The 25396-nt window shown below is 51.0% G+C and overlaps 1 protein-coding gene across 2 annotated transcripts in view; it reads right to left on the reverse strand.

Moving 5' to 3' along the window:
• FAM167A (family with sequence similarity 167 member A) overlaps nucleotides 1-14340 on the reverse strand; it is a 42080-nt gene extending 27740 nt beyond the window's left edge. The window contains exons 1-2 of one of the 2 annotated variants that reach the window (XM_004766069.3): nucleotides 14152-14340; nucleotides 7361-7459 (exon numbers count right to left, since the gene is read on the reverse strand). The gene's annotated coding sequence lies outside the window, so the exon portion shown is untranslated. Of the gene's footprint in view, nucleotides 1-7360; nucleotides 7460-10861; nucleotides 11102-14151 lie in introns of those variants that run through there. The other variant, XM_013063298.2, reaches the window with a different exon arrangement.
• Between the last annotated feature and the right edge of the window lie 11056 nt (nucleotides 14341-25396).

Raw genomic sequence — 25396 nt, forward strand, 5'->3', positions numbered from 1 at the left:
GACTTCCCTCTCCTTTGGACAAACTAGGGACCTGGGAACACAGGCACCGGGAGGAAGAGCCCTTCAATACCTGAGCAGGGGGGTTGCTTTATATCTAATCTAAGTCCTTCCTGCCACTGGGGAACATGTTTTCTCTCACTCTGAGCCTTGCAAAGGCAGACAGCCTGGGGAGGAAAGCCAAAGCACGTTGGCACAACCAAGAGCCCAGAAAAACAAGGTTAGACCCTCATCCCACCAGGCTTGGGCGCGCCCTGCCAGGCAGGCCACCCGGCTGCAGGGAACATAAGATTTCCCGCAACAGAATACAAGCCTCAGGGGCACATCCACCTTTTTGTAGCAGTGACAAACCAGAGCCCGGGGACCTACATTGCCCAGGAGGACTGCTGCTCGAACATGCTCCTGGCTCACTCCAGCCCACAGTGGCTGTGGCGAAGGAGGCCATGCCAGCCATGAGCTAATTCTTGGGCTGCTGGAGAAGCCAGGTGGGTGCAGCTCAGTCATCCGGCCAATTAGGCCCTTGTGTCATTGTGATCTAATCTGTTCACTTGGACAGCTTTCAAACCCACTTCCTATATGGACTTCATGGGCAGGAAAGGGTGCAGGGGCTGCTAATACCTTCTCTCCTTCTTTCCCTGTCTGTGTCTCTCTCAAGGATGAAGGTAGACTGAGCCGTTCCCCGGCTGCACTCACTCTCAGTTGTTCCACGTTCTAAGACACTCAAAAGCCACTCTCGCCCTGTTTGGATCCCCAAGCTCATGCCTGGTCCCCCCCAGCCCAAGGTTCTTCGGAGAACTGTCTCATATCTTCTCCACAGTATGCAATTTCCTCTAAGCTCCTGTCCCACGGAGGAACACTCTGTCTCACCCCCTCGTGGCTTTGCACAAGCTGTTCCCTCGGTCTGGAACACCCTTCCCTCTCTCTCTCCCTCTGTCTATCATTTCTCAGGAGTTTTCTTTTTCAGGAAGTGTTCCTTGACTCACCCCAGCTGCGTGTGCCCAGGATGCAAGGAGAGCACACCAGCGGAACAATGATCTCATCACAACATGAGCTAACGCTTACTCAGAGCGGACTACGCCAGCCATTGTTCTAGGAGCATTACATGCACGAACACATGAATCCTCACAACGACCCTACAAGGCAAGTAGTATCACTGACCCGTTACCCAGATAAGGAGACTGAGAGACACAGAGAGGCTGAGGAGCAGAAGTTAGGAATGAGAAAGTGGGGATTTCACCTCTGCTGTCTAGCCCTGGGCTGGATCTTCAACCACTGGACGTACTGGCCCTCTCAAGCCATAGCACTGCTACAGGGAACTTTCCTGATGGTTCCTTTACCAGACTCTGAGCTTCATGAGGGTGAAAACCAGGCTTTGCAGCCTGGAACACGCAGCTCTTAGCCCCACGCTGCTCTCTCTAAATGTCTGTGGCATGAACAAGCAAACAGAACAGATTCCCCCCTGGGCCTCTACCCCATGCCCCGTTGCCTGTGCTCCCTCAGTCTGAGCCAGTCTGGACAGGCTCACAGAAGCAGAGGGGACCTGGTCCCCTCCCCACCTGTCCTCACGAGACCTGTCCCAACCTTAGAGTCCCAGACTGTCAGGCGCTAGGAAGACAGGAAGAATCTCATCCTGCTTCAAGTGCCAGGACAGGGAGGGGGCACTCGGGGCAATCCAGCATCACAGGTATAGCTGAAGGATCTCCTCTGTGCCCAGCGTTGTGAGGTCATTTGCACCCCTTGTCCTTTCCCTCTTCCGGAAAGGGCATTTCTCTCTGTGCTTCTTGTTGAGTAAGGGACAGGTGGGGCTAGGTAAGGAGAGACAGGGGGCTAGGTGATCAGGCTCACCAAAAATCCCAGAAATGCTGAGGCATAACAGAACCAGAGATAAGGGAACATAGCCATGCCACCTTGTTTGTCTTAACAGCAGAGATGAGACAGTCCAAGGAGAAGCAATCATGGTGCTATCAGGGGTGACATCAAGGAGATTCAAGTTCCCTGGTCAGTGTTCTATAAAAGACAGACCATAAAAGCCCTCAGGGGTCCCTATTCAAGTCCCCTCTCACTTTCTTCTTTTCTTCTTTTTTCTTTTTTTCTTTCCTTTCTGTTTTCATCTTCACTGAATAAACTTTCACTTCACTTCACCCTTTTGTGCCTGTGAGACTCATTCTTTGACTCAGTGAGACAAGAACCCTGAAACCCTTTCAAGACAGGCACGCCTTCTCTGTCCTGAGTAGGTGGTCACATGACCCTAGCTGGGCCAATAAGAGTTCCCCTAGGTTTCTGTACCAGAATTATCCAGAAACCAGCCACGTTCCATGCTGACCTGGGGTTCCTGGGGGCCATCGTGCTCAGCACAGGGAGAAACTGTGTTTCTGACATTTATAACCAACACAAGCATGTGTTGGCCAAAGAATATAAAATAACACAGTGGGTATTTGTCCTGTTTGTTTATCGTATACTGCTTTCAGGGGGCTCTTTGTCCTGTTCTGGACGTCAGGCTGGGTACCTCTCCTCTGAGCAGAGAGGACCAGACCCTCCCTCCTTGCTGACCCATGCCCTGACGCCCAGGTGACAGCACGGGACTTGAGCTTAGCTGATCAGATGCGTAGGCCCAGGCCTCAGAATGTGGGGTGTGGGGAGCATGGGTGACTCAGTCAGTTAAACATCTGTCTCCAGCTCAGGTCACGATTCCAGGATGCTGGGATGGAGCTCCTGCTTCTCCCTCTCCCTCTGCTGCTGCCCCCCCCCCCCGCCATTGTAATCTCTCTCTCTCTCTCTGTAAAATAAATAAATAAAATCTTTATTTAAAAAAATGTGGTGCGCATGAGGCCCAGAAGGCTAAATGGTTAGGATTCATTTGTGGTCACATGGGCCTTGGAAGCAGATGTGAAGTGCAGGGGAGGGGGCGTTATCTCAGCCTGGTCATCCCTGTAAGGGACTGTTGGAGGACATGATATATAACAAGGAATTATATTTGATACAGAACTGATACAGAACTACTGAAACCCTTGGCATGTCCTAAGTGATGCCATGAGAATGAGGGAGTGATGAGAATATTTTTTGTTGTAACGTCTGGGTTTAGTCCTTAGATTGTTGTTGTTGTTGTTGTTGTTTTTAATATTTCATTTGCTTTTTTATGAGAAAGAGAGAGCAGGAGTGGGATGAGAGGCAGAGGAAGAAGCAGGCTCCCCGCTGAGTAGGGAGCCCAATGCGGGACTCAATCCCAGGACCCCGGAATCATGACCTGAGCTGAAGGCAGACGCATAATGGACTCAGCCACTCAGGTGCCCTTGTCCTTAGTTCTTGAAAGACCCCTAGAGCCAAAGAGGTGAAAAGAGTGTCTTTTTAACTGCACCGGAGTTTTTGTTAATGAGAGGACTCACGGAAAGGGAAAGCCCATTCTGTGATGAGAAGGTTGGAACTTTCAGCCCCGCCCCTGCCTCGGGAGGTGGGAGGAAAGGCCTGGAGATTGAGTCAATGGCAAATAGCTAATGATTTAATCAATCATGCCTATGTAATGAGCCTCCATAACAACCCTACCTGAAGGGGTTCAGAATGCTTCTGGGTTTGTGCACACACGGTAATTCTGGGAGGGTGACACACCTGGAGAGGGCATGTGAGTTCTGTGTACCCCTTCCTCCCATGTTGCCTTATGTACCCCTTAATTGGCAGGTGAATGCAAGTAAATGCTTCCCTGAGTCTTGTGAACCATTCTATCAAACTAGTGACTCGGAGGAGGGGGTTGTGCGTAATTCCCAATGTACAGCCGGTAGGTGAGAACTATGGGTAATAATCGGGACTTGTAGTTGGCGTGGGAAGCAGAGACAGTCTGCGAGACTGAACGCTTCCCTTCCGGGGTCTGACACTGTCCTTGGCTCGAGGTGCCCGCAGAGAACTGGAGGGCTGTTTGGTGTGGAAAAATCACACATCTGGTGTCAGAAGTATTTTGGGGGTATTGTGTGAGTAAAAACCTAGCACCCCACGGAGTCTGTCTCAGACAAGCCATTTAAATCACAGGGTCTTGCGTCCCACTCTTTGTTTTCTGGAGCTGCCTTGGTTCTGCCTGTTTTCTCCCTTGGGTCTCCACCGCCTGCCAATTCTGTGAACTCCTTACAGCAACACTGTTTCCTGTTGCTTAGACCGAGAGCCCTGACTGGAAGGGGAGGGGGATGTATAATTCATTTGGGGAGACAGAATCCACCCCTGAGGGCTCAGGAGTGTCCTAAAACAGCATGCCAACCAAAAAACTCCCCCTCCCCACATTTCCACACGCCCCTGAGAGGCAGATGGGGCCCCTCCAGCTGAGAATCAAAGGGCCCCCATTTTGAAAGTGGGGCTGTTGCAGTGTCCACACTGCAAAGCTATAGAGAGGATAAGACAGAGTGAAGGGAAAGGGCTTGGCGGACCATCATGCATCTTATAAACTTAAATTCAGGGCAGCTCAGGCCACAACAACTCACACCTGAATTTTTTTCTTTCCTTTTCTAAAGCAGCTAATGTTTTCTCTCTCTCTCTCTCTCTCTCTCTTTTTTTTTTTTTTTTCCCAGTGAGGGGTCAGTAGGTCTGCGGCCTGGAGGCAGAGCTTTGACAAGACAGGCTTTTCCAGCCAGGTTTAATTATAAACCCCCATGCTTATCTTAAATGGAGAGTTGGGGGTAGAGTTGATGTTTCAGGCCTGACCTCCGGTGGTGGTCCACACAAGCTGTGAATTTCTAGTGTATGCTCTACACTGGCCATTGGCAGGAGTGCCTATGACCCGGGCTGAGAGGCTGGGGGACACGGCCCTGTACCCTACAGAGCTGCCCAAAGGAGCCAGAGAGCTTTGAGGAGCTGCCAGAAAGCAGGCTTTCTCTCCTGTCAGAGGTTGCCATGGTGACAGAATCAGGAGGGGACACCCGCTGGTCTGGACCTACATAGCTCATCTGTATTCCATGTCTTGGTCTGAGCTGGTGATGGGAGGGTGCTCCTGAGATGATGGAGGAATGACATGTTGCAGAGACTGGACCCTGGTGGGGGTGAACTGTGCTGGGACATTATGTGTGTGTGTGTGTGTGTGTGTGTTTATACTGTTGCATGTGAGCTCTGGGTGTGCAGAGGGGGATGATACTAAGGGAAGGGGGATGGTACCAGTGTTGTGCATGTTGATGGGATCTTCCTCAAATGCTTGTCCCCCCAGCTCCCATGATCTACAACCCTCAGGGAACAGCTCACTTGCAGGGGTCGAATGCTGCCCCACAGAAGAACCCTTCATTTCCCACTTCCTGGAGGTCATCTATTTGCTGCCTGGATGCCTCTTCCCGGCAGGCATCAGAACAAGTTTGAACTGGGAAGCAGCGTGGCTTGGAGGGTTGGCCTCAACCTGATGTCTTATCCTTGCTCCATAACCTCATGTTTGAACATGACCAAATCTTTGAGCCAAACACCACCTCATTCTAGAACCTTCTGTTCTTTCTGAATGCAACCAATTGCTTCTTCCCCTAACAAAATTTTTTTAGCACCTTTCCACACCAACTAGTCTGGGTATTTGCCATTTCTCTCCTTGGGCCCCATGAGTTACATTATGATGTAGCTGGTAGGTGGATGGGTATCTTCAGCATCCCTTCTGTGGGGCCTATCCCAGTGTCATTTCAGTATTTGGAAGGGACTGTGAGTCCTAGCTTCCTGCCCATCACCCTCACCCCCAGGGATGCTCATGTGACCCAGACTAAGACATTTATTCTAGCCCTTACTCATCCAGTGGATGTGTGGAAGGCCAAGCAAGGCCAGTCTGTATATGTTCATGGGATTTAAATGGGATGGCTTTTCAGTTGGAGTTTCCAGGGTGCATCTTTCTCAGCCTCATGGAGAAAATTCATTTGCACTGAGAAGGAGTAAGACTTTAGGGAGGAGAACCAAAAGAGAGGCAGAGACAGAGACATGTCAACATCTTCAGAGCCATGGGACCCAACAGTGTCCAAAGACAGAAACTCCCACTCCTATGCACTAATACATTCTCTCCTTTGCTTGAGCTAATTTAAGCTGCACTTCTGTCAGGGGCCTGAGTCACCTCCCTGTACTGACTGTGGGATCTGTCTAGGTACAATCTGATTCCAATTCCTCCCCATACTTCTTATGGCTGCTGGTTTGGTACCACCAGTTCAATTTTAACACCTATTTTGGGTATAAATAAAAGAAATACATGAATGGCGATTTCCTCTCTGACTAAATACAGGAATAAAAATACAAATTCCTAGAATCAAGAGGAAGAGGAGAAGAGAACCATTTTCTAGTGACTACCATGGGCCAGGTACTGTGCAAATGTCTAGTTGAACCCTTGAAATGGCCCTGAGGTAGGAAGAGAATCTAGAGTTTCCCTGCCTAACAGGTCATACACAGGTGAGTGAGCCCATCTGAGCCCATCTGAGCCCAAATTTTCCCAACTCCACCACTGTGACCATGTCCCTACTGGCCTCATTTGTAGAAAAGTAACAGGAACACATGCTTTATAGTGTTTCAGTATTTTAAAGCCCAGGTTCTTAGGAATCTCAGGGGAAAATAATGCCATTTAAATAGTCCTTTGGTAATACTTCATTTTCCTATAAAATTGATCTGGGAAGTTGAGGAGGATGAGACCCAAACAGCTAGACTGATGTCCCCTTCTGTTGATACTGGTGAGCCAAACAGCATGAAGGCCTCTCTCCTAGGCTAGAGCCTGCCTCCCAGGACAGGGCCTGGCAAGTGAGGGGACCGGAGCCTTAGGAAAGTTCTGCCATTCATGACTATGACACCCCCCTGGACAAGTCACATGACTTTCTGGAATGTGAGTGACGTGCCTGGTAGGGGAGACAGAACTGATTTCTTTTGACCGTGGTGTTGCTGTTGGGGGCCTGGTGCTCCCAAGCCAGTTCCAGGGGCAGCTGGGATGCCCAGACCTGAGGCTGTAGGCACAGGAGGATGAGCTGATGGGCTGAGGCCCAGTTGGGGATCCCAGGAGGTGCAGGAAGGCTCAGTGGGCTGGGTTCCTAACTCCCCTGGATTTCCCTGCTCCAAGCTGCCCAGGCAGCCTCCCAGCCAGGGTCCCAGCCCTGATGCTGGCAGACGGGAAGGAGACAGACATTTTGGACAAACCCAGCCCAGGGTCGGAGAGAAAAGAGCCCCTAGTCTGAGAGTCAGCTCCAGGGACCCTGTCCCATCCTGAGCGACGGAGGTGACTCATTTCCCCTCTCAGGGCTTTTGCTTCTCCCCTGCAAAATGCACAGTTTGGGCATAGCGGCCTCCACACTTCCTCCACCTTGACATGCGCAGAGTCTAGACCACAGCAGGCGGTGGGTGGTCGCCATGTCCATGAGCTATGAGAGCAGAGGGGCAGAGGTAACCCACTTACCCACACTCCCCCGGGGGGTCTCTCCGTGAAGCTCGGTTTCCGGTGTCCTGTGCTAATGGTTGTACCTCCACTTATCATTGAGAGTTTCTGTTTCCATACCTAGAATAATGAGAACAATCACAACGATTTTGAAATCACCCTCTACAAAAAAGTTCACAAGTTTTTCCCCACACATTATGGTCTGGGCCAGAGAGCCCTTCCTGAGAGTTCATCCACAGACAAACCGCAAACCAGAGATGTCTCGAGACTCGCCTGGGGTCACACAGCTTTGTTAGTGGGGTTGTCTGGGCTCAGATTCCTCTTCTGACTCCATGTTGAGCTTTTACTGTCTAGAATACCGGGAAGCTTTGCTTCATCTCACTGGGATACTGTGAGGCAAGATTCTATAAAAAACACTTGTTCAGACCTTTGCACATTCAAAGTGCTCAGCCCATGCTGAATAATTGATGGGCTCTGCTCCCGGCAGCTCAGAGCATACACACAGGCCTCCTGCCACACACAGGGCTGGGAACGTGGAAACCTTTCCTATCATTTTACCCAGTGAAAGAAGTTGCCCAGAAAATCACCAAGAAAGACTTGTGCTTCCCTATTGCTGTGGGGAGAGGCCCGGGCTCCTGGGCTCCTCAGACCTGCAGATCTAATTTATGGCCTCAGAGAAAGGAGAGAAGAAAGCACAGGGCTGCTGCAGGGAGGGGGCTGCTGGGCCACCGCGGGGTCGAGGCCACAGTGTCCCCTCCAAGGCTGTGAGGTCCTGGGAAAGGGCTGCTCTGCTCTGACAAGAAGGGAGAAAGGTGCCTGAGAATCCTCAAGTCCTCTGGTGGGGAAGGCTAGGGAGGGGGGAGGCGCAGGGAAGGGAGACTGGGGAAGGAGCCATGGGAAACACGGAGTCTGAAGCAGGGGCCCTCCTCCAGGGAGAGCTGATGGAGGCAGAGACGCCCAGGAGGGGGCTGAGGCAGCCCGTTGCTGCTCCAGCCCACTGCTGCCGGTGACCACAGCACTGTTCTGGCCAAAGGCCATGGCACTGGGGATTATGGGGTAGAAAGCAGACACAAAGTGGCCTTTAAAGCAATTTGCAGAGATCAAAGTAGGACACAGTTCAAGAGGGTGTTCTGACTATCAAAGTAGGGAACATTTCACAGCTGACTGAAACTCAGGGTGCCATTTCACCACTACGGGCGCTGGGGTGCCCGTCGTCCCCTGTGGGGTGCCTGTCGTCCACCGATGTGTCTCAGCCCCCACACAAGGCTGATTTAGGAGTATTCACATCCACAGGATAATTGGCTTCAACTTCAAATAAGCAGAATCGACAAAGTTCAGCTCAAATGGGGATTTGTTTTGATGACAGGCTTTCTATTTTGCTCTGCATTACAAGTTCCAAAGCCTCATGGTTTAGCAAGGACTTCCTAAGAAGTTTCATGGGCTTGTGCAAATCACTTCACTTTCATACTCCGTCTGGGCGTGCGGACCTCTCCAGGGACTGAAGGGCCCTTAGCATTTCCCTGTGTTTGGGCAGGGCCCGTCCTCGGGAGCTGGGGCTGGGGGGCAGGGGTGATTTCAGGCTGGAATGAGGCTACCTAGCAGTGTCTAGCCTGCAGCTAACTTAAGGGCAGGACAGCACCCACACTGGGCTTTGGAAGGGACAGTTGGCTCTGGCAGAACAGAAAGTGGGATGAGTGACTTTGCTCCCCACTCGTGTCAGCTTGAGCTGCTGGGCTGCTGAGCTGCCAAGTTCATACCTCACAGAGGGTAGGACTCGGTAGTGGGAGAAACAGATAGGGCAGGTTAGGGATGGGGCAGGGCTAAGTGTTGGGGGACTGAGGCTGATAGCCCAGTCCCAACACTTACTAATTCTACCACATTGGGTAATTGATTTAACCCTCTAGGCCTCAAGTTCCCCATCCATGAAATGGGGTTCATCCTGGAACCTACTTCAAAGCTTTGGAAGGTCCCAGTGAACTAGAGGGTACGTGAATTCTTAGTCACGTCACTAGTCACTAGTCTGACTAGTCTACTAGTCACTAGTAGGACTGTCCCCTCCCATCCATGACAACACTTGGCTGGGCCTCTCCTTGGCCTGTCAAAGGGCAAGACCGCTGCCAAACCATTCAAGCGAGCTGACGTACTTCTGTGTGCTCCAGAACTCCAGAAAGCTCCGAACATCACTCTCCTGTCAGCTCAGGACTCTGGGCTGCTCGAATGGTCTTTCCTATCCTGCAACCCTGATCAGACTCCACGCTCCTTGAGGGCAAGACCATTGTCTCCTCTGTCACACGGTGTCTATAACTGATCTTAAAACCTTCTGCATGTTTTCATTAAGCTAGCTGGGACAAGGGTGCATGGTGATCGGGACTCCCCCGTCCTGGCCAGGCGCCTCAGCAGAGGGTCTGCACTCCAGGGGGACTCTGGCAGGGCTCTGGCTGTCCATCTCTCTGCTCCACACCGGGCATTTGATAATTAACAGAGTAAATGTTAGAAATGCAATCTCCTTGGTAAAAACAGAGGTATTCAAGATACGTGATTGGCGAAAATTACTCGAGACATCTTGACCTGGAGAGGCAGGGTGAAGGAATCCAGTGAGCTCTCAGGGGAGGCGTGGTCAGGACACCTAGTGGGACAGATGGCTGCGACCTCACCCAGTCCAAAGAACAAGCTGCATGAATTCTGCTGGGCCTGTCTGCAAATAGTTGTTCACAAAATGTTTATAGTGGCGCCTGGGTGGCTCAGTAATTAAGCATTTGCCTTCGGCTCAGGTCATGATCCCAGGGTCCTGGGATCGAGCTGCACATCGGGCGCTCTGCTCTGTGGGGAACCTGCTTCTCCCACCCCCACTCTCCCTGCTTGTGTTCCCTCTCCCACTGTCTATCTGTGAAATAAATAAAAATCTTTTTTTAAAAAAAAATGTCTACATAGGGGAATGCCTGGTTGGCTCAGTTGGCTAAGCGTCTGCCTTCAGCTCAGGTTGTACTCTCCGGGTCTTAGGACTGAACCTCATGTCAGGCTCTGAGCTCAGTGGGGAGCCTGCTTCTCCCTCACTCTCTGACGTTCCCCCTGCTTGTGCTCTCTCTCTCTCAAATGAATAAATAAAATATTTCTTTAAAAAAATGTCTACAGGAGCGCTTGGGTGGCTCAGTGGGTTAAAGCCTCTGCCTTCGGCTCAGGTCATGATCTCAGGGTCTGGGGATCGAACCCCACAACGGGCTCTCTGCTCAGCGGGGAGCCTGCTTCCTCCTCTCTCTCTCTGTCTGCCTCTCTGCCTACTTGTGATCTCTGTCTGTCAAATAAATAAATAAAATCTTAAAAAAAAATGTCTACATCTACAGCACAATGTGGTCTGAGGCTTGCTTTCATCCAACCTGCTAACGAGGCTCGCCTTCACCTTCCTTGCAGGGGTTGCCATCCAACAAATAAACAAAATCCAACCCAGCCAAACCCTAGAGTTATGACTTAAGTCAGTTAATAGAATCTCAGTGTCCCCAGGGCACCGCATATGTCAATGCTCACCGGACTAAGGAGGTAGTGTCACTTTCCTTTCACACTGTGGGGGTGAAGAGTCAGGGCCCTGAGAGGCCTGCCAGGCAAGGATCCCGATCCAGGACCTGGGTACTCATCGCCTGAGAGTTCCCCAGCTGGCCTCTGCGGCTGAAGTGCCCAGTTCACACTCAGAGGCTCTGTTGGTTTCCTGGAATGAGGAAATGCTGCTCGGCCTTCAGTAAGCCTTGAAACTGTGGCCACAGTGAAGGTCACTGTCTGGGCCCATTAAGTAGCCGGAAAAGCAGCTCTGAGCTGGGCCTTCCCTTCGAGGTCTCAAGGGACAAGATGTATGAGGAAGTCTTTTGGGACCCATTACTAGCTCCCACAATTAGATCAGATTCTGAGTGTGTGGGGGGCAGGTTGGGGGGTGGGTTTCTGGCCATACCGGAGAGATTATCTTGAAGAAATGGAGCTCAGGCTATACCCCTGGATAAGATGAACCCTGACCCCTTCCCAGGACTCTGTAATGGTTGCTGGGCAGGGGCTTATGGGGAGGAGGCCGCTGATGCCGGGGAGCTTGTTACTCCTCTACCCCTAAGGATGAGAACCTTCCCTGGACTGGACAGTGCCCACAAGGAGGTGGGCTGCTGCCCTATGCACTCCCTTCCCTAAGGACTTTTCCAGGTTCCTGGGTAAGCCTGTTCCATGCTTGGGGTAGGGGGTCAGGGAGCATTCAGAAGGAAAGCAGATGGTGTAGGGAGTGCAAGCCTCTAATCTCTCCTCCTGCCCACCTTCTTTCTTGTTTTCTTTCCTTTCTCTCCCACACTTGTCCAGAGAGAATTGGGGCAGGGGGAGTTCTGGGCTTTCACACACCAGGGCAACTGTCCTAACCATGGAAAAGCTGACATTTGCAGCCTTCCAAACTCATGTTGGCAAGTCGACCCTCTAGGGCAGCCCAAACTCTACAGGCTGATTGCCAAGTTCCCGACTAACGCCCTTTCCCACCCCCCATCTCATTCTCCCTGCTCCCACCCTCTCTGTAGCTCCGCCCCACACCTTCCGAGCTCAGCCTGACCACTACTTCAGAATTTGCCTTTTCTTTCCTTTCTCCTCACCCCAATACACGTCCCAGGGTACATTTGTGTATTGAGGGCCATCCAGGCTAATCCTAGGAGATTTCCAATTAGTAAGAACTCTCTCAACCTTATTCTATAAACCAGGGAGCAAACCGGGTCAGCTTATCATTCATCTTCCAGCTTTGCAAGCAGCTCAACATCCCAGTCAAGCAAAGAGCCACAGCCAGTTACAGCATAGCTCCGGAGGGGTCTGAAAATTCCAGATGCTCGTGTGGCACCACAGGAGTTTTCCACTAGCAAAATTTACCTAGAGAAAACCACCGGAGTGTGTGAGAAGCCTAACAAGCAGTTTCTCCTGCCTTGGCCTGGGGCTCTGTGGGTCTCTCTGAGCAAACAGTTAGGCACTGCCTTAATTTACTTCCCCATCAGAGTCTGGTTTTGGAGGGAGGCCAAGCTGGTAGATACGGAAATGGGACTATTCATCTTGTGCAAATCCATGCATGTATTTGGGAGGACGATAGAGAAACAAGTGCCTGAGAAGTTGGGGGACGTCTGGTGGGCAGGGAGAAGAAGGGGGTGAGGGAGAGCCCTTCTTTACACTTGAGACAAGTGTGGTTGAAGCGAGCCAGTCCGACTGCAGAGCCTTTCAGGTTCCTGACGCAAGAGGTGGATTTCCTGTCTGCCCGGGGTCCCTCAGGATGGTAACGCACAGTCCCCAGACACAAGATAAGCCCTGCCACAGAGCTCTCATTTTCTCTGGGTGCAACTGTTTTTCTCCCCCTCTCTGGACCTCTTCCCTCGGATCTTCCAAAGCAGTTTTCCTTTGAGAGCACTGTCTTACGAGTCAGGCACAGGAGGCTGACTCTCCCTGCTCTTTCACTAGCTACCTGAGCCATACAGAGTTACCTAGTCTCTTGGAGTCCCATCAGCAAAATGGGGATACAGTGGCCCCTCCGGGGGCTATTGTGAGAATAAAATGACCAAAGGATGACAAGGGTGGTCAAGCAGTGCCTGCTCGGTAAGTGTACTTAGAAAAGAGCTGTCATCTTTATCCACTCTAAGCACAGCTCATGGCTGCTCTGCCAAACCTCTTAAAAACAGACTAGCAGAAATGAGCGGTCGTGGTCAGGCTCGAGGCGCCATGGCCTCCTCGCTCTTTCTGGACAGCACTCTCACAGAGAGACAACACTCTCCCCTCTCCACTCCTTGTCCTGTGGGCGGCAGGACCATCTCTGGGGCATCAGAAGGGAAGCTGCTTTGAAGCCCTGGCTCCCTTAGGCACTTAGGGGATTCTGCTGTTGATGGTGACCTGAGCTTATCCCTCCCGGGATTCACCAGAAATGGCTGGGAGTTGATGGCAACTTAATCCGGGCGAACGTGCCTGTGAGTTTAAGAGGAGGTCATGATCCACCAACCTAGAATCAGCCTACCTTCTGGACCTTCTCAGGAGGAACCACATGCCACAGAGAATGAAAACTAGGCACAGACAATAAGGGATTATTTTAAAAGCAGAACATCCAACCTGACTTGGTAGAGGGAGACACCTGTGCCCAAGCCAAGGACCACAGACCTTCCTGCCTTAGTGAACCCTGGGGTGGAGGTGGGGAGGGCAGTCTCAAGGCTGACCTGCTCCTTCCCCTGGGGCCCTTTGGGCAGTGCAGTTCCCTCTGATCACACTGGCCTCAGCCCTTCAGAACACCCAGGGCCCAAGTGCCCTGGGTCACTTCTTCTGAGTTAGGGATTGCATCCTTGGGGCAGGACCTTGATGTCACTGTGCCTGAAGTAGGTTGGAGGGGATAGGGCGGCCTTAGAGACGACAAACAGTCTGGGAATAGACCTGGAGGGACTGAGTGGGGCTCCTCCCTCTCAGTGTACCCCAAACCTCCATCAAGATCTTAGCCATGGAAGGGAACAGCAAGGATGTGGGAGATAGAGTCCAGCAGGCTGTCCCATTCCCCATGAGACAAGTGAGCCTCCAGGGACGGTGAGGCAGGATCCCACTCTTCTGCGGGAGGGTTGCGGGGTGTCCACTCCAGGGTGCTTTGGGATCGGTGCTCGCCAGCCACTCCCCCCTACCCGGCCCCCGCCCCGCCAGACTGCTCTCTGCCTGTGTCTGCTCTAGGGACCTGCGACCTCAAGCCCCCTCCCCTGCAGCCGCCTTTGGGCCACAGCCGCACCACCCTCAGCCGCGCACCCAGCTCCAACCCCAGTCCTGGGAACGTCTCACCCGGGTCGCGAACCCACCTTCCGAGGCGCTCCAAGGCCCTTCCCAAGGGAGTCCCCTAGTTCCCAGCCTTCTTCTCGGGACGTGGGCTCCTGGCGCCGCAGCCTCTGGCTCCAGCCTCGGGGCTGAGCTGGCTTCTGCCTCCCTTTCTCTCTGCTCCCGTGAATTCTCAGCACTATTCTTTTTTTTAAGGGACTTTTTTTTTTTTTTTTTTTTTTTTTTTTTTTTGCGTTGCGTCAGGGTGGTTGCCTGGCGACGGCGGAGCTATTCCACCCTGAGCGGTTTCAGTCCGGTCTCCGCCAGCCTCTCATTCAAGCCTGTCTGTCTACCCGACGCTCCCGGGACCTGGGACCCGGGACCTCGGGGTCCAGCCGACGGGCAGCCGGGTCCTAAAGCCCCCTAGTTGCTCTTTCCCACCAGGACCTGAACCGGAGCCGCCGCCCAGCCACAAGGAGAAGCAAATCACACACATTTGCCAAACCTTAGACGAAACCAAACCCAAATATCTCCTTTTTAAAAAATTTTATTAAATCCGAAACCGAAGCAGTCTCCCCACCCCCCAAGCATGGCAACGTGGCTTTGCCACTGTCAGCAATTTGCCTGTATGGGGGTGGGGGGGGGGACGACCTTGCAGCGCGCGTGGGCGAGCCCAGATCCGACACCCCATTCACAGGGGGCTTGAGTTCAAATTCGCAGCAGCTCCTCCCATTACGGAGTGTCTAATATATGCCCCACCATCCCAGCGCCTCTGCAGGGAGATGTGGGCATTTCCAGCTTACAGATGAGGAACCTGAGGCTCAGAGAGACTCCGCAGAAACCAGAGGTTAAGTGGAAACAGACTTTTTCCAGATCTGTCTCCCAGAGGAGCTGGGAGTGCTTTGGAGGGGCCTGCCCCCAGAGCACGTGTTTTCCCCACAAATCACGGGGTGCCTTCCGGCATGTACTTCTCTGTGCTGTGTCAACCACGGGAGATAGTTACATTGGAAGGTCCCGTCCCTGCTGTACCAGCGCCTACAGCTCCAGGAACCTACAAGTCATCCCGGACCCGGCCAGGGCTGCCCTCTCCTGGCCTGGACACCCAGGACTCCGGTCTGGAGCTCAAGGGCTCCACTTTCTCCTGGAACCTCGGACCCCAGGGGTGATTACTGGAAGTTGGCTTCATTCTTAGGGCAGCCTGGGGCATGGCCAAGTTCCTTTCCTAAGACACTTGAGGTTGGCAGGATCCTCCGAAATGATCTAATCTGCCATCCTGACAACAACAGGAGGGGGGTGGGTGCAGAGCCCGCGTTGTTTTCCCAACGAGCAGAGGTACACAGTGAGGTGTGGGACTGCAAAGTGACTTGCCCGGTTCGGTGGGCAGGTCTAGTTGTTGCAACTCAGAGGCTGAGCCCCTTGTGCTGCCCCCTGGTGCCCGGCCCCTCACTGCAACTCCCCATCTGGGGCCTGTCCCACTTCTTCCTTTCTGCCTTCACTAGGATGTCTGCCCAGGGACTTTGTCTAAGGGACATCCTGCTAATGTGAGCACCTCTTTTTGCTAACAGGTTCATGTTTCTAGCTCACAAGTGTACTTCAACGGGAATTTCTTTGAAAAAAAAATCACATTATTGACTCAAACTTGATTCTGGAAATATCGATCCAATCCTTCCACTTCTTCCCATCCCCTCTGCCACCACCCTGGCCCAAGTCACCGTCAGCCTGCCCCAGCTCCAACACTGCCTCTTCCAGTAGGTGTTGCACCCACTCTTGCCCCCGCCCCTGAGCCAGTGACTCGCCCACAGCCAGAGCACACTCTTCAAAATCGAAATCTGATCTTGGCTGCTCCCTGCTTAAAGCCCTCCAAACAGCTTCCGTTCCTCCCAGATAAGAAACCAGCAAGGCCCATCAGGCCTGCGTGGTCTGCCTCCGCCCACCCCTTGGATTCCACCTTGCGTTGCTGCTCTGCTTTCCACACCATCATTCTTCTGGGTCTTTCTCCACACCTGCTCCTTCCTTCCACATGGGGCTGGCCACATTTCTGTCTCCCGAGGGAACCCCAGGTTATATGTCCTCATAGTACTACCCATCTCTCCTTCCTGGACCAGCAGTAATTTTTATCTTCATTTGTGAAGTTATGTGATTGATTAATATCTGTCTCCCTCTAAGGCTGTCAGCTGAGCGGGACAGGAGCCATGTTTGCAGGCAGAGGGCTTGGTCCAGATTCAGGGACTCAGCCTTCTCTTGGGTGGGGTGTACCTAGACACACCTGTGCTGAATTCTGAGTATTTGCCCTCCTTCGGTCCAGTGTGCTCTGGCCCCAGTGTGGGAAGTGCTCCAATGTCTTCTTCCTAGAGATTTCCCACCCCATCTGGAAACGCCTCCTATGACCTTCACTCCCCTAACCCCTCACTTGGCATGAGGCTCCTGTTCTGTTTTCTGAAGAGTGCACTGTCTTCTGTCTTCATGTGGACAAGCAGCCAGGCCGGGGCAGGGGTCGGGTCTTATCTGGAGCCTCCCAGTCAGCCTGGCATATGCCTGGGCAGGAGGGTAGTCGGTGATGAAAGACTGGGAAAGTCGGAAAAGAAGATGAAGAAGAGGAGAAGGAACCAAGTTTCTGTTGGAACAGTCTCAGCCTAATATCTAACACTACACAGCGATCAAATGAGTTATGTTTAGACCTCTAGCATAGGGCAGTACATAGTCATACAAATATTTTCAAAAACTATTTGATGATGTAGGATATGCTACTGATTTCATGCCAAGTAAATAGGGCAGGGATACCAAATGTCTACGTAAACAAGACATTATGAAAGCTTTAATTCTAATATCTAATGTCTAAATTTTTTATATGTGGTAAAAAAAAAAAGATTAGGAGGGTATATGCATATATGAGCTGCGCTTATCTCTGGGTGGTAGACTAACAGGATTTAAAAACCTTCTGTAGACTTGCATTAATTTTTTGTGTTTTCTACAGTGACTAGTTTTTGTAAGTAGCAACATCAGGAAACACCACCACAAACTAAAAATGGCCTTGTGTTTGGGGTACAGGTGTCTCCTACTTTCTACGGCCTTGTATGCCTTTTATGTGGGGTGCTGTGAGGTCTGGCTGGAGTCCGGTGATGGGTGGGGATCCCCGTGGCCCAGAGTGGTGAGGCCATCTGGGGGCTCTTCCCTGCAGTTGGCCGTGTGGACCAGGGAACACTGGGCCAAACCTGCAGGAGTTAAGTAGGACAGCACACTGGTGCTAGGGCTGCCTTTTGGGTCGGTCCAGTTGTCCAATTTGACTTTCCAGGGGCAAGATGTGGTGATCTAGGAGATGGTCGTCCCGGGTATCAGGAGCACGTAGTGAGCGTGTATGCTAGCCGACAGCAGCCTCACTGACGTGAGCTCAGCTCTTGACAGGTGACAGAGTGGGTTCCTTTCTAGCAGTCCCGAGAGGAGTGGGACGATGTCTTTCTTGTTCCTACAGAAATTCTGTAGGGGTCAAGAAACATTCTCCCTCCTAGCTCTAAGGGTGCCACACTTGGAGAGGTTAGGGGACTCACTCTGAGTCCCACAGCTGGTAGAGTCAGGGCTCCCAGAACTGTCGGACCCAGAGTCTAGGGCACAGCCTGTTGCTGCCCGCTGATCCTACAGTCCCTGCGAGCAATGGGCCAGGCAGCCTCAGTGACCACAATGTGCTCGACCCCACTCACGGCAGGCAGGGATGACCTCGTCAATAAGGTAACTTTAGAGCAAAGATTTAAAGGAGATGAGGGACCTGGCAGACTCTGGTAAGGCCTCGCCTTCCTCCCAAGGTGAGCACAGGATACCCAGCTCAACCCTCCCACATGGCAAACCTTTATCAAAATTCATCTCATTTGTGTCCACTGGCGTTTCTAAGCTACTCAAGGGCAAACTCCATTGTCTGGCTCCTGAGTATCCCTCAATGGTGATTCAGGTTTGGTCCCCATTCACTGAATAAGAGAAGAAAGGAAGAAATTTCTGTTTGGCCTGATTGTATGGTGGTGACTCCCTCTCCTGCCCCAGGGAGCAATTAGGACTTGTGGTCCTGGGCCAGAGTCTGCTAGCTCCCACCTGCTGCCTTTAGGGGAGACTGTTCCATCCGGGGGCCCAGTGTGTCAAGAGGATCCAGGAAGTGTTGGTCATTTGGCACCGATCTCGCAACAGTAATGGCTCTCTTCTGCTCTTATCTCTCAGAAGGGGTTAATTCAGTCTGAACACAGAAGGGAGACCGGGGTGGGGGGTAACGTCCCCTCTTATGGGGACCTCATTAGTTCAAAGAACATTTGTGGGCGGCTCACTCTGTCACCAGGTGCTAGGCATTGGGGCGTGATGCCTGCAGCTGCTGAGTGTAGGGAGTTAATTAACAAATCACTGACCTTAGAACTGGAGTGAGGGAGGCAATGGGTGCCCTCTAAGCCCAGATGAGGAGGATAAGTGGGAGCTGGTTAGGAGAGGTTTGGGGGAGGCCTGACGTGGAGGACAGAAGAGGGACTAGCATGTGCAGGACTGAAATGCACTTGAGCAGACTACAAGGGGGCATGATGGGCCCATATTAGGCCCCTGGACATGGTCCAGAAGGCAGGGAGTTAAGAAGGGCGTGTGTCATGGCTTTTGTATCTCAGAGAGGCCTAATGGATGTGGAGGCCAGACATTGGAAGCAGGGTGATCACTAAAGAGGTTGTTTCCATTTTACTGGTGGTGAGAGGCCACAGAAGTCCAGACCCATGGCAGGGAGAAGCTCACTGCGTTTCCCGGGTGAGGATGGGCGATGGGGGAAGTAGCATGGTGAAGGGGGACAGCAGGTGTCTGGAGGCAGGCAGACTCAGGTTCAAGTCCTAGCTCTTCTGGTTGCTGGTGTATGCCTGTAAAAAGTCACTTGAGTTTTCTGAGCTGCAATTACTTCATCTACAAAATGGAAATCCTTTTAACAATACTGTCCTTATAATGGGAAAGAGGACCTGCCTTGGATTCCACACTTTCATTTATTTATTTATTTATTTTTAAAAGATTTTATTTATTTATTTGAGAGAGAGTGAGTTGAGCATAAGTTGGGGAGGAGCAGAGGGAGAGGGAGAAGCAGCCTTCCTGCTGAGCAGGACCCCACTGCGAGACTCAACCCCAGGACTCCAGGATCATGACCTGAGCCCAAGGCAGACACTTAACCAGCTGAGCTACCCAGGCACCCTGGATCCCACACTTTACGGACCTCTGCTCTAGGCCTCCTTCAGGTAAGGTGGCCATGCCTACTCAAGGTCCACACCTTCCCTTCTACTCCAAGCTGTAAATATCCAGGACCCAGCACACGGATCGCATGGAGCACTGGGTGTGGTGCAAAAATAATGAATAATGTTACACTGAAAAAAAAAATAAATAAACAAATAAATAAAGGGGCATGTGATAGCTCTTACCTTGTATAAAAATATATATATATATATATATATATATATATATATATATATCCAGGACCCAGGAATTTCCTGCCCTCATTTTGGCCTATGCAGCCCTCTTTCCTGGTCTACGGAATGTGGGAGAGGGTTAGGGTGTCCCCCTGATTTGGCATAAGGGTCCACATGTAATAAAACAAAAAGGGAGGGCTGTGGGCAGGACTGAGGCCTTCCTCCTCCTATCCTTCCTTGTTCCAGGAATTCACAGGTACAGAATTAGAATCTGCCTTTGAGGTTATAAAGATGTATTTGTCAAGGCAGGAGGAAAGAACAAATATTGTCCAACAGTTTGTTAGCCTGGTTTATAACTCTCAAATATTTAGACACACGATATGTGGGCCTCCATTTATCCATTTGCCTTGGATCTCTCCAGCATTAGTGGTGGGCCCGATTATAGGCCGGCTTGCTGGCTTGTTGACTCTGAGATGCCAGGCATGCTGCCCACCGCAGGCAAACGTGAGCGACTGCTCTCTGGGTCACTCTCTTCCCCATAATGGAGTCACAGTGTCTTCTGCAGAGTTTGTCCTTTTGTCTTGTGGAGACACCTAGGAATCATGATCTAGAAGATGCTGCTGAGAATATTTCTAGGCCCAGCACTGGCACGTCTTAGTGATGAAGGGAAGGAAGCCACCCTGGGCATGTATAGCATTTGAAGGAAACCAGAAATGATTCCACTAATGAAGCCAGTGAAGCAGCCCTGATGGGCAAGGGAAAGCCTTCTAGATTCTTCTAAGTATTATCTCCCCCGATGAGCCTGGTTCCTCTGAATGATGGAAAGAACTCTGGATAGGAACCAGGAGATTCAGACTTCAGTGTTGGATTTGTAACCATGTAGACACTTGTCAAATTACTTCACCCCCCCTCCCTGCCTTGGACGGTTACCTTCTCACCAAAATGAGGGCTTCAAGCTCTGGCATCTTCTGACCCACGATTCCATGATACGCCCCACCCATCTGTCATGCTGGGCAGTAACAGTGGGCAGGGCCAGAAACTGCAAAGTGGGAGGGTCTGGCAGATACCCCATGTCTGGGCCAGCAAGGGGTCCACACCAGCTAGACAGAGGCTGGGACCAGAGCTAGCAGGTGAGGCACTCATGAACAGCCATGTCTCCATATCCTAGAGGAGAGCCTGCTTGTTCTCTGCCCTGCTTTAAACTGGTTGGGGGACTGGGTGGGTGATGAGGTGGTCACAGAATCACAGGCAGAATGAAGATGTTTAGGACCTACGATAGAACTCTGTCCCCTCAGGAAGGGAGCACAGGGACACGGGCTGCTTCATAAACTGAACGGTGCACCTAGTGGCCAAGCCAACAGCTATTGCTAATGACTTCATTCTTTTCAGTTCCATCAGCCAATGTCCGATGGCACCAGCAGCCTGGAGTGCGTGTCAGGAGGAGACATTGTTGCCCTCAGATGACAGGTTGGACTTAAACATTCTGTCACAAACAAAACTTAGACCATATGCATGGACTTTCCAGGCAGATCCAGAGCTGCTCACGGAAGGAAACAGAGTGCTGGTCATTGGTCACAGAGCACTGGGGAGGGATTCTAGGGGAAGCTGGTCTGTGGATCTTCATATTCAGCCCCTTTCTGGGAATTCTAGCCAGAGGGCGGAACTCCTTACCTGGGGACATAAACCCCCTTATAAGTAACTGCTTTCCTAACATCCACTCAAACCGACTGCCCCCACAGGTGCTAAAGCAAGTGGGATATACGCCTTCTTTTCTGCCCCATCCTGACTGGTGAGGTTGAAAGGAAGTATATTGTGGTGCATGGTTCAGGCTTTGGGGACCCTGGTCCTCATCCTGGCTCTGTCACTTGTTGTTGGGCTGCTTGGGGCCAATATTTAACCCTTCCGAGGCTCGGTTCCTCCTCTAACATTGAGGGTACCAGTATCTTCCACCGTGGGTTATCTCAAAGATTAGACTTAATATCTATCAAATGCCTGCCATAATGTTTGGCAGAGAGTAATCACCCAAGAAACAATGTCTCTTCTGTTGTCTGTGCACCAACTGATACTTCGATCCTGTACTAGCTGAAATGAGGCGTGCCTGTTGCTCTTTCTAGTCTAATGCACAGCGTGAGCAAATGTTAAGCAATCAAGCTGGCAGTCCTCCCAAATATCTTAGCTGCCTTGTTTGTCTTCTTTGAACATGAGGTAGCTCTGTTTGGAATCTGACATCAGGAAAACAGGACGAAGCACGAGGCAGACAAACATGCCTCATGGTTGGGCCACGCCCAGACCCAGAACACCTTCTGGTGGGAGATGAGACAAGCCACCTCAGCAGGGTCAGCTGTCATTCTACCGACTAGCATCTCATGACCAGGACTATTCCTGGTTCACAGAGAGAGGGAATAGAGGCAGGCACACAGAGACGGGCTTCCTTACTGCACTCCGGGCTGGGAGAAACAAAGGTGCGATCGACTGATTGCTGAACACAGAGAAATTACTTCTTCAGGATCCTCCTGACAAATCACTTTCAGGCTCATGTTTCAAGATCAGCTCAAAATGTTTAGCAAGCAGAATTAGCTCTTGTTGAAAATGGTTGTCTGTGATGATGTCATAAGCCTCCAAGAAGGTAGAAGAGAGTAAGAGAGAGACCGAGAAATAGAGTCGGGGAGAGGGGGAAAAAGGGAGAGAGAGAGGGAGAAGGAGAAAGGGAAGGAAAGGGGGAAGAAGAAGAAGGAGAAAGAGAAGGAGAAAGGAAGAAAAGAAAAGGTGACACGGTCTGCATGCGTCCCCACAAAATTCATATATTGCCACTGGACCCACAATGTGATGGTATTAGAGGGTGGGGCCTTGGGAGGTAATTAGGTCATAAGAGTTCAGCCCTCATGAATGAGATTAGTGCCGTAATAAAGAGACCCCAGAGAGCTCCCTCTCCCTATCTGTCCTGTGAGGACACAGTGAGAAGACAGTCAGCTACGAACCAGGAAGTGGTTCATACCAGGACCCCCAATCTATGGTTGCCTTGATCTTGGTCTCCCAGCCTCCAAAGCCGTGAGAAATGTATTTCTGTTGTTAAGAAGCCACCCACCTTGTGATATTTTCTTAGAGCAGCCCAAAAAACTAAGACGATGGGATACGTTCTTCCTCATTGGCCTGGGCTCTTGGAGTCAGGAGCCTCTGCAAGTGAACACGACACAGCCAGAATGAACTAATAACCTGACTCTTCCTCCTACGCCTCTGATGAAGGTCTTGCTCCATGTAGGCCCCAGATGGTCTAACTATTGTAGGAAGGGCTGAGTCAGTCCAGGGCTAAGGGTTGTATAGCCTTAGCCACAGTATACCCCCACCTCAAGACAACCTCACTATGCCTTCTGTCTGTAGGACCCACTCTGTTCTCTTTGAACCTGACCTCCATTTCAAGAGCTAATTCCCCACATGGGCATTTCTGCATCCTTGCATGTCTGGGCTCATGGCACTGAAAAGGTTGGGTTCTCTCAGAATTTTACCAGTGGGGTGGGGCAGACGACCTGTTGGCAGCAGGGAGAGGAGAGCAGCTTAGAGCTACTATATAAAATCCTCTCAACAACCCCCCAACCTGCCCTCCCCCACTGGCCCTTCTTACCCTGAAGTCCAGCTGTGCAAAAGACTCAGGCCTGTGCAATCTCAGAGGTTAAAAGAAATCAGATGGAACCCAAAAGGAAGAAGTCAGAGGCCAAGTTTAAAATAAGACCCAAACTTTAAACATCATCATACTTCTGAACTACATCTTTACAAAAGACTTCTTGCCATCAGAAGAACCATTAGACTTTTAAAACCCAGTCACATTCAAACCTGCTCACGCAAATATATCCCGTATTTGCAAACTATGAGGTTCTAGGCTATTTGTACTTGTGTGATTTACCTTAAATGTTAGAAGGGAATAGAGATGTTTGTTTAATAAATTTGGTCAGGAGTACCTATTGGTAGATCCTAAAATACATAGGTTCTCCAGTCTCTCTCTGAATGTATTAATTCTGTTTCTCTCTTCCCTACTACCAATATCCACTCCTCTAACCAGAACTGCTGCGCCTCATCTGTGCTTCCCTGTCACCTGAGGCAGACAACTACTCTAACACTTCACCATGAGGTTTGTGTCTACCATAGATCCCACACCCTGTGAGGTGAAGGATGGTGTCTTACTTCTGTTCCCAGTGCCTGGGACCAGGCTGGCCTCTGGTGGGCACCCACTCAGTGATGCTCGTGTAAGTGAACAAATGAGTGAATGAATGAATGAATCAATCAATGAACATGTGTTCTTATAAAGCCTTGTGCTTAGTCTCCTCTGCTAAAGAAGGAACAGGAAAGAAATGAGCTATGTCAGGGATGCCAGGAATGTTCTAGATGGGCAGCTGGTGATGGGATGGGTGGTTTGAGGACTAGGCCATTTGTCCTTTCCCACCTAGCAATGAGCTTGCTGGGACTGGCCACCACTGGCCTCACCCACTCTGACTTAGGGGAAGACAGGTTGGGGAATCTTCCCTGTTATTAATGGACCTGTGCAATTGTTCCTCCTTCCTGAGGAGCTACAAGAGAGTAGTGGATGACTTCATTGCCTTTTCCAGGAAATCAGCAGACACAGAGGCTCAGGCTAAAGAGAGGTCACTTCCCAAAGTGAAGGGAAGCTGGCCCTTCTCTAGTCCTGTAGCTAGTCTGGGACTTCCTTCCCCTCCAGACTTGAGCTCACTAGCAAGGCGCCTGGCAGTGTTTTCCATTCAGGAGTCACCACCTGGGAAAATTCCACAGCTTGCCTCACCTTCCCCCCAGGCCCAAGCAGCTGAGGTATTTGCACCTGGGTATCTGACTGTTCATGAGCCAGCCAGGGGCAGAGCTAGGAAAGGCGGCCCCAGTATATTTCAGGCCTCGAATTTGTTCCTGTGGTGGTTGTCCCTCCTCATGGCTTTAAGCCAGGGAGTGGGACTTTAGGCTTCCTCAGGATTTAGGTCCTGTGTAGGCCAGAAACATTCCCATGTGTTTGGGGGACTATTTGGGGCTGGAGTGTGGCTAGGACTGAGGCCAGGCCAGAGTTAGTGGGAAAGAAACAGGCTAGGTTGGACGGTGTAGTAAGGGCAAAACAGTGGTGATTGGCTTCTTGAGAGGCCTGAGGGGTGAAGAAGTGAGCCCCAAAGGCCAAGGCAGCCTGGGTCTTCCTGCTGCTGACTCTGGACCCAGCCCTGCCAGGCCCCGACCTGCTGGGGTCACCACAGAGACCCCCATTCCTGGGGTAGTCCAGGGACAGAGGGTTTGGAGACTTTGGTTTTAGTTTTGTCCCCATTTCTCTGCAGATATAGGAAACGTTAGAAATAAGGAAATCAAAACGTTCAAAAAGAAAAGAACAATCCTATGTATTTCCACCACTTATAATTATTATTACTATTTCAGCATATTTGCTTCTAAATTTTCATAGTATATAGTATCTTAACAAGTACACTGGTTGTAAGTAGATCGATTCTTTGAAAAAATTAGAACATTACAGATAAGACTGAGTCCCTTTTGACTAACCTGTGCCACTTGCCCCTCCCCAAGACTATTTCTCTCCCCTCCTCTCAGAAATAACTACTGCCATGAGTTGGGAGTACATTTTCTTTATTAATGATTTTACTTTCGTACTCATACAAAGTGCACAACTAGAGTTTCATTTTGTTTGTTTTGTCCCCAATGGCATCATCCTATATGTATTGTTCTGCAATTTGCCCTTTGCCTCTCCAATAGGGTTTGGTGATGATACACATGAATCTGGGCCACTTGGATCCATCCCCTTCCTGAAGGATATTCCCATTGTTTCCCATGACAAAAGTACAGTATCATCCTCATCTACATGGCTGCCCCAACGTAGGTCACTGGGGATGACATT

This window comes from Mustela putorius, unplaced genomic scaffold (assembly GCF_011764305.1).
Source record: "Mustela putorius furo isolate JIRA1106 unplaced genomic scaffold, ASM1176430v1.1 tig00000242_pilon_pilon_pilon, whole genome shotgun sequence".
In the NCBI taxonomy this organism is placed as follows: domain Eukaryota; kingdom Metazoa; phylum Chordata; class Mammalia; order Carnivora; family Mustelidae; genus Mustela; species Mustela putorius.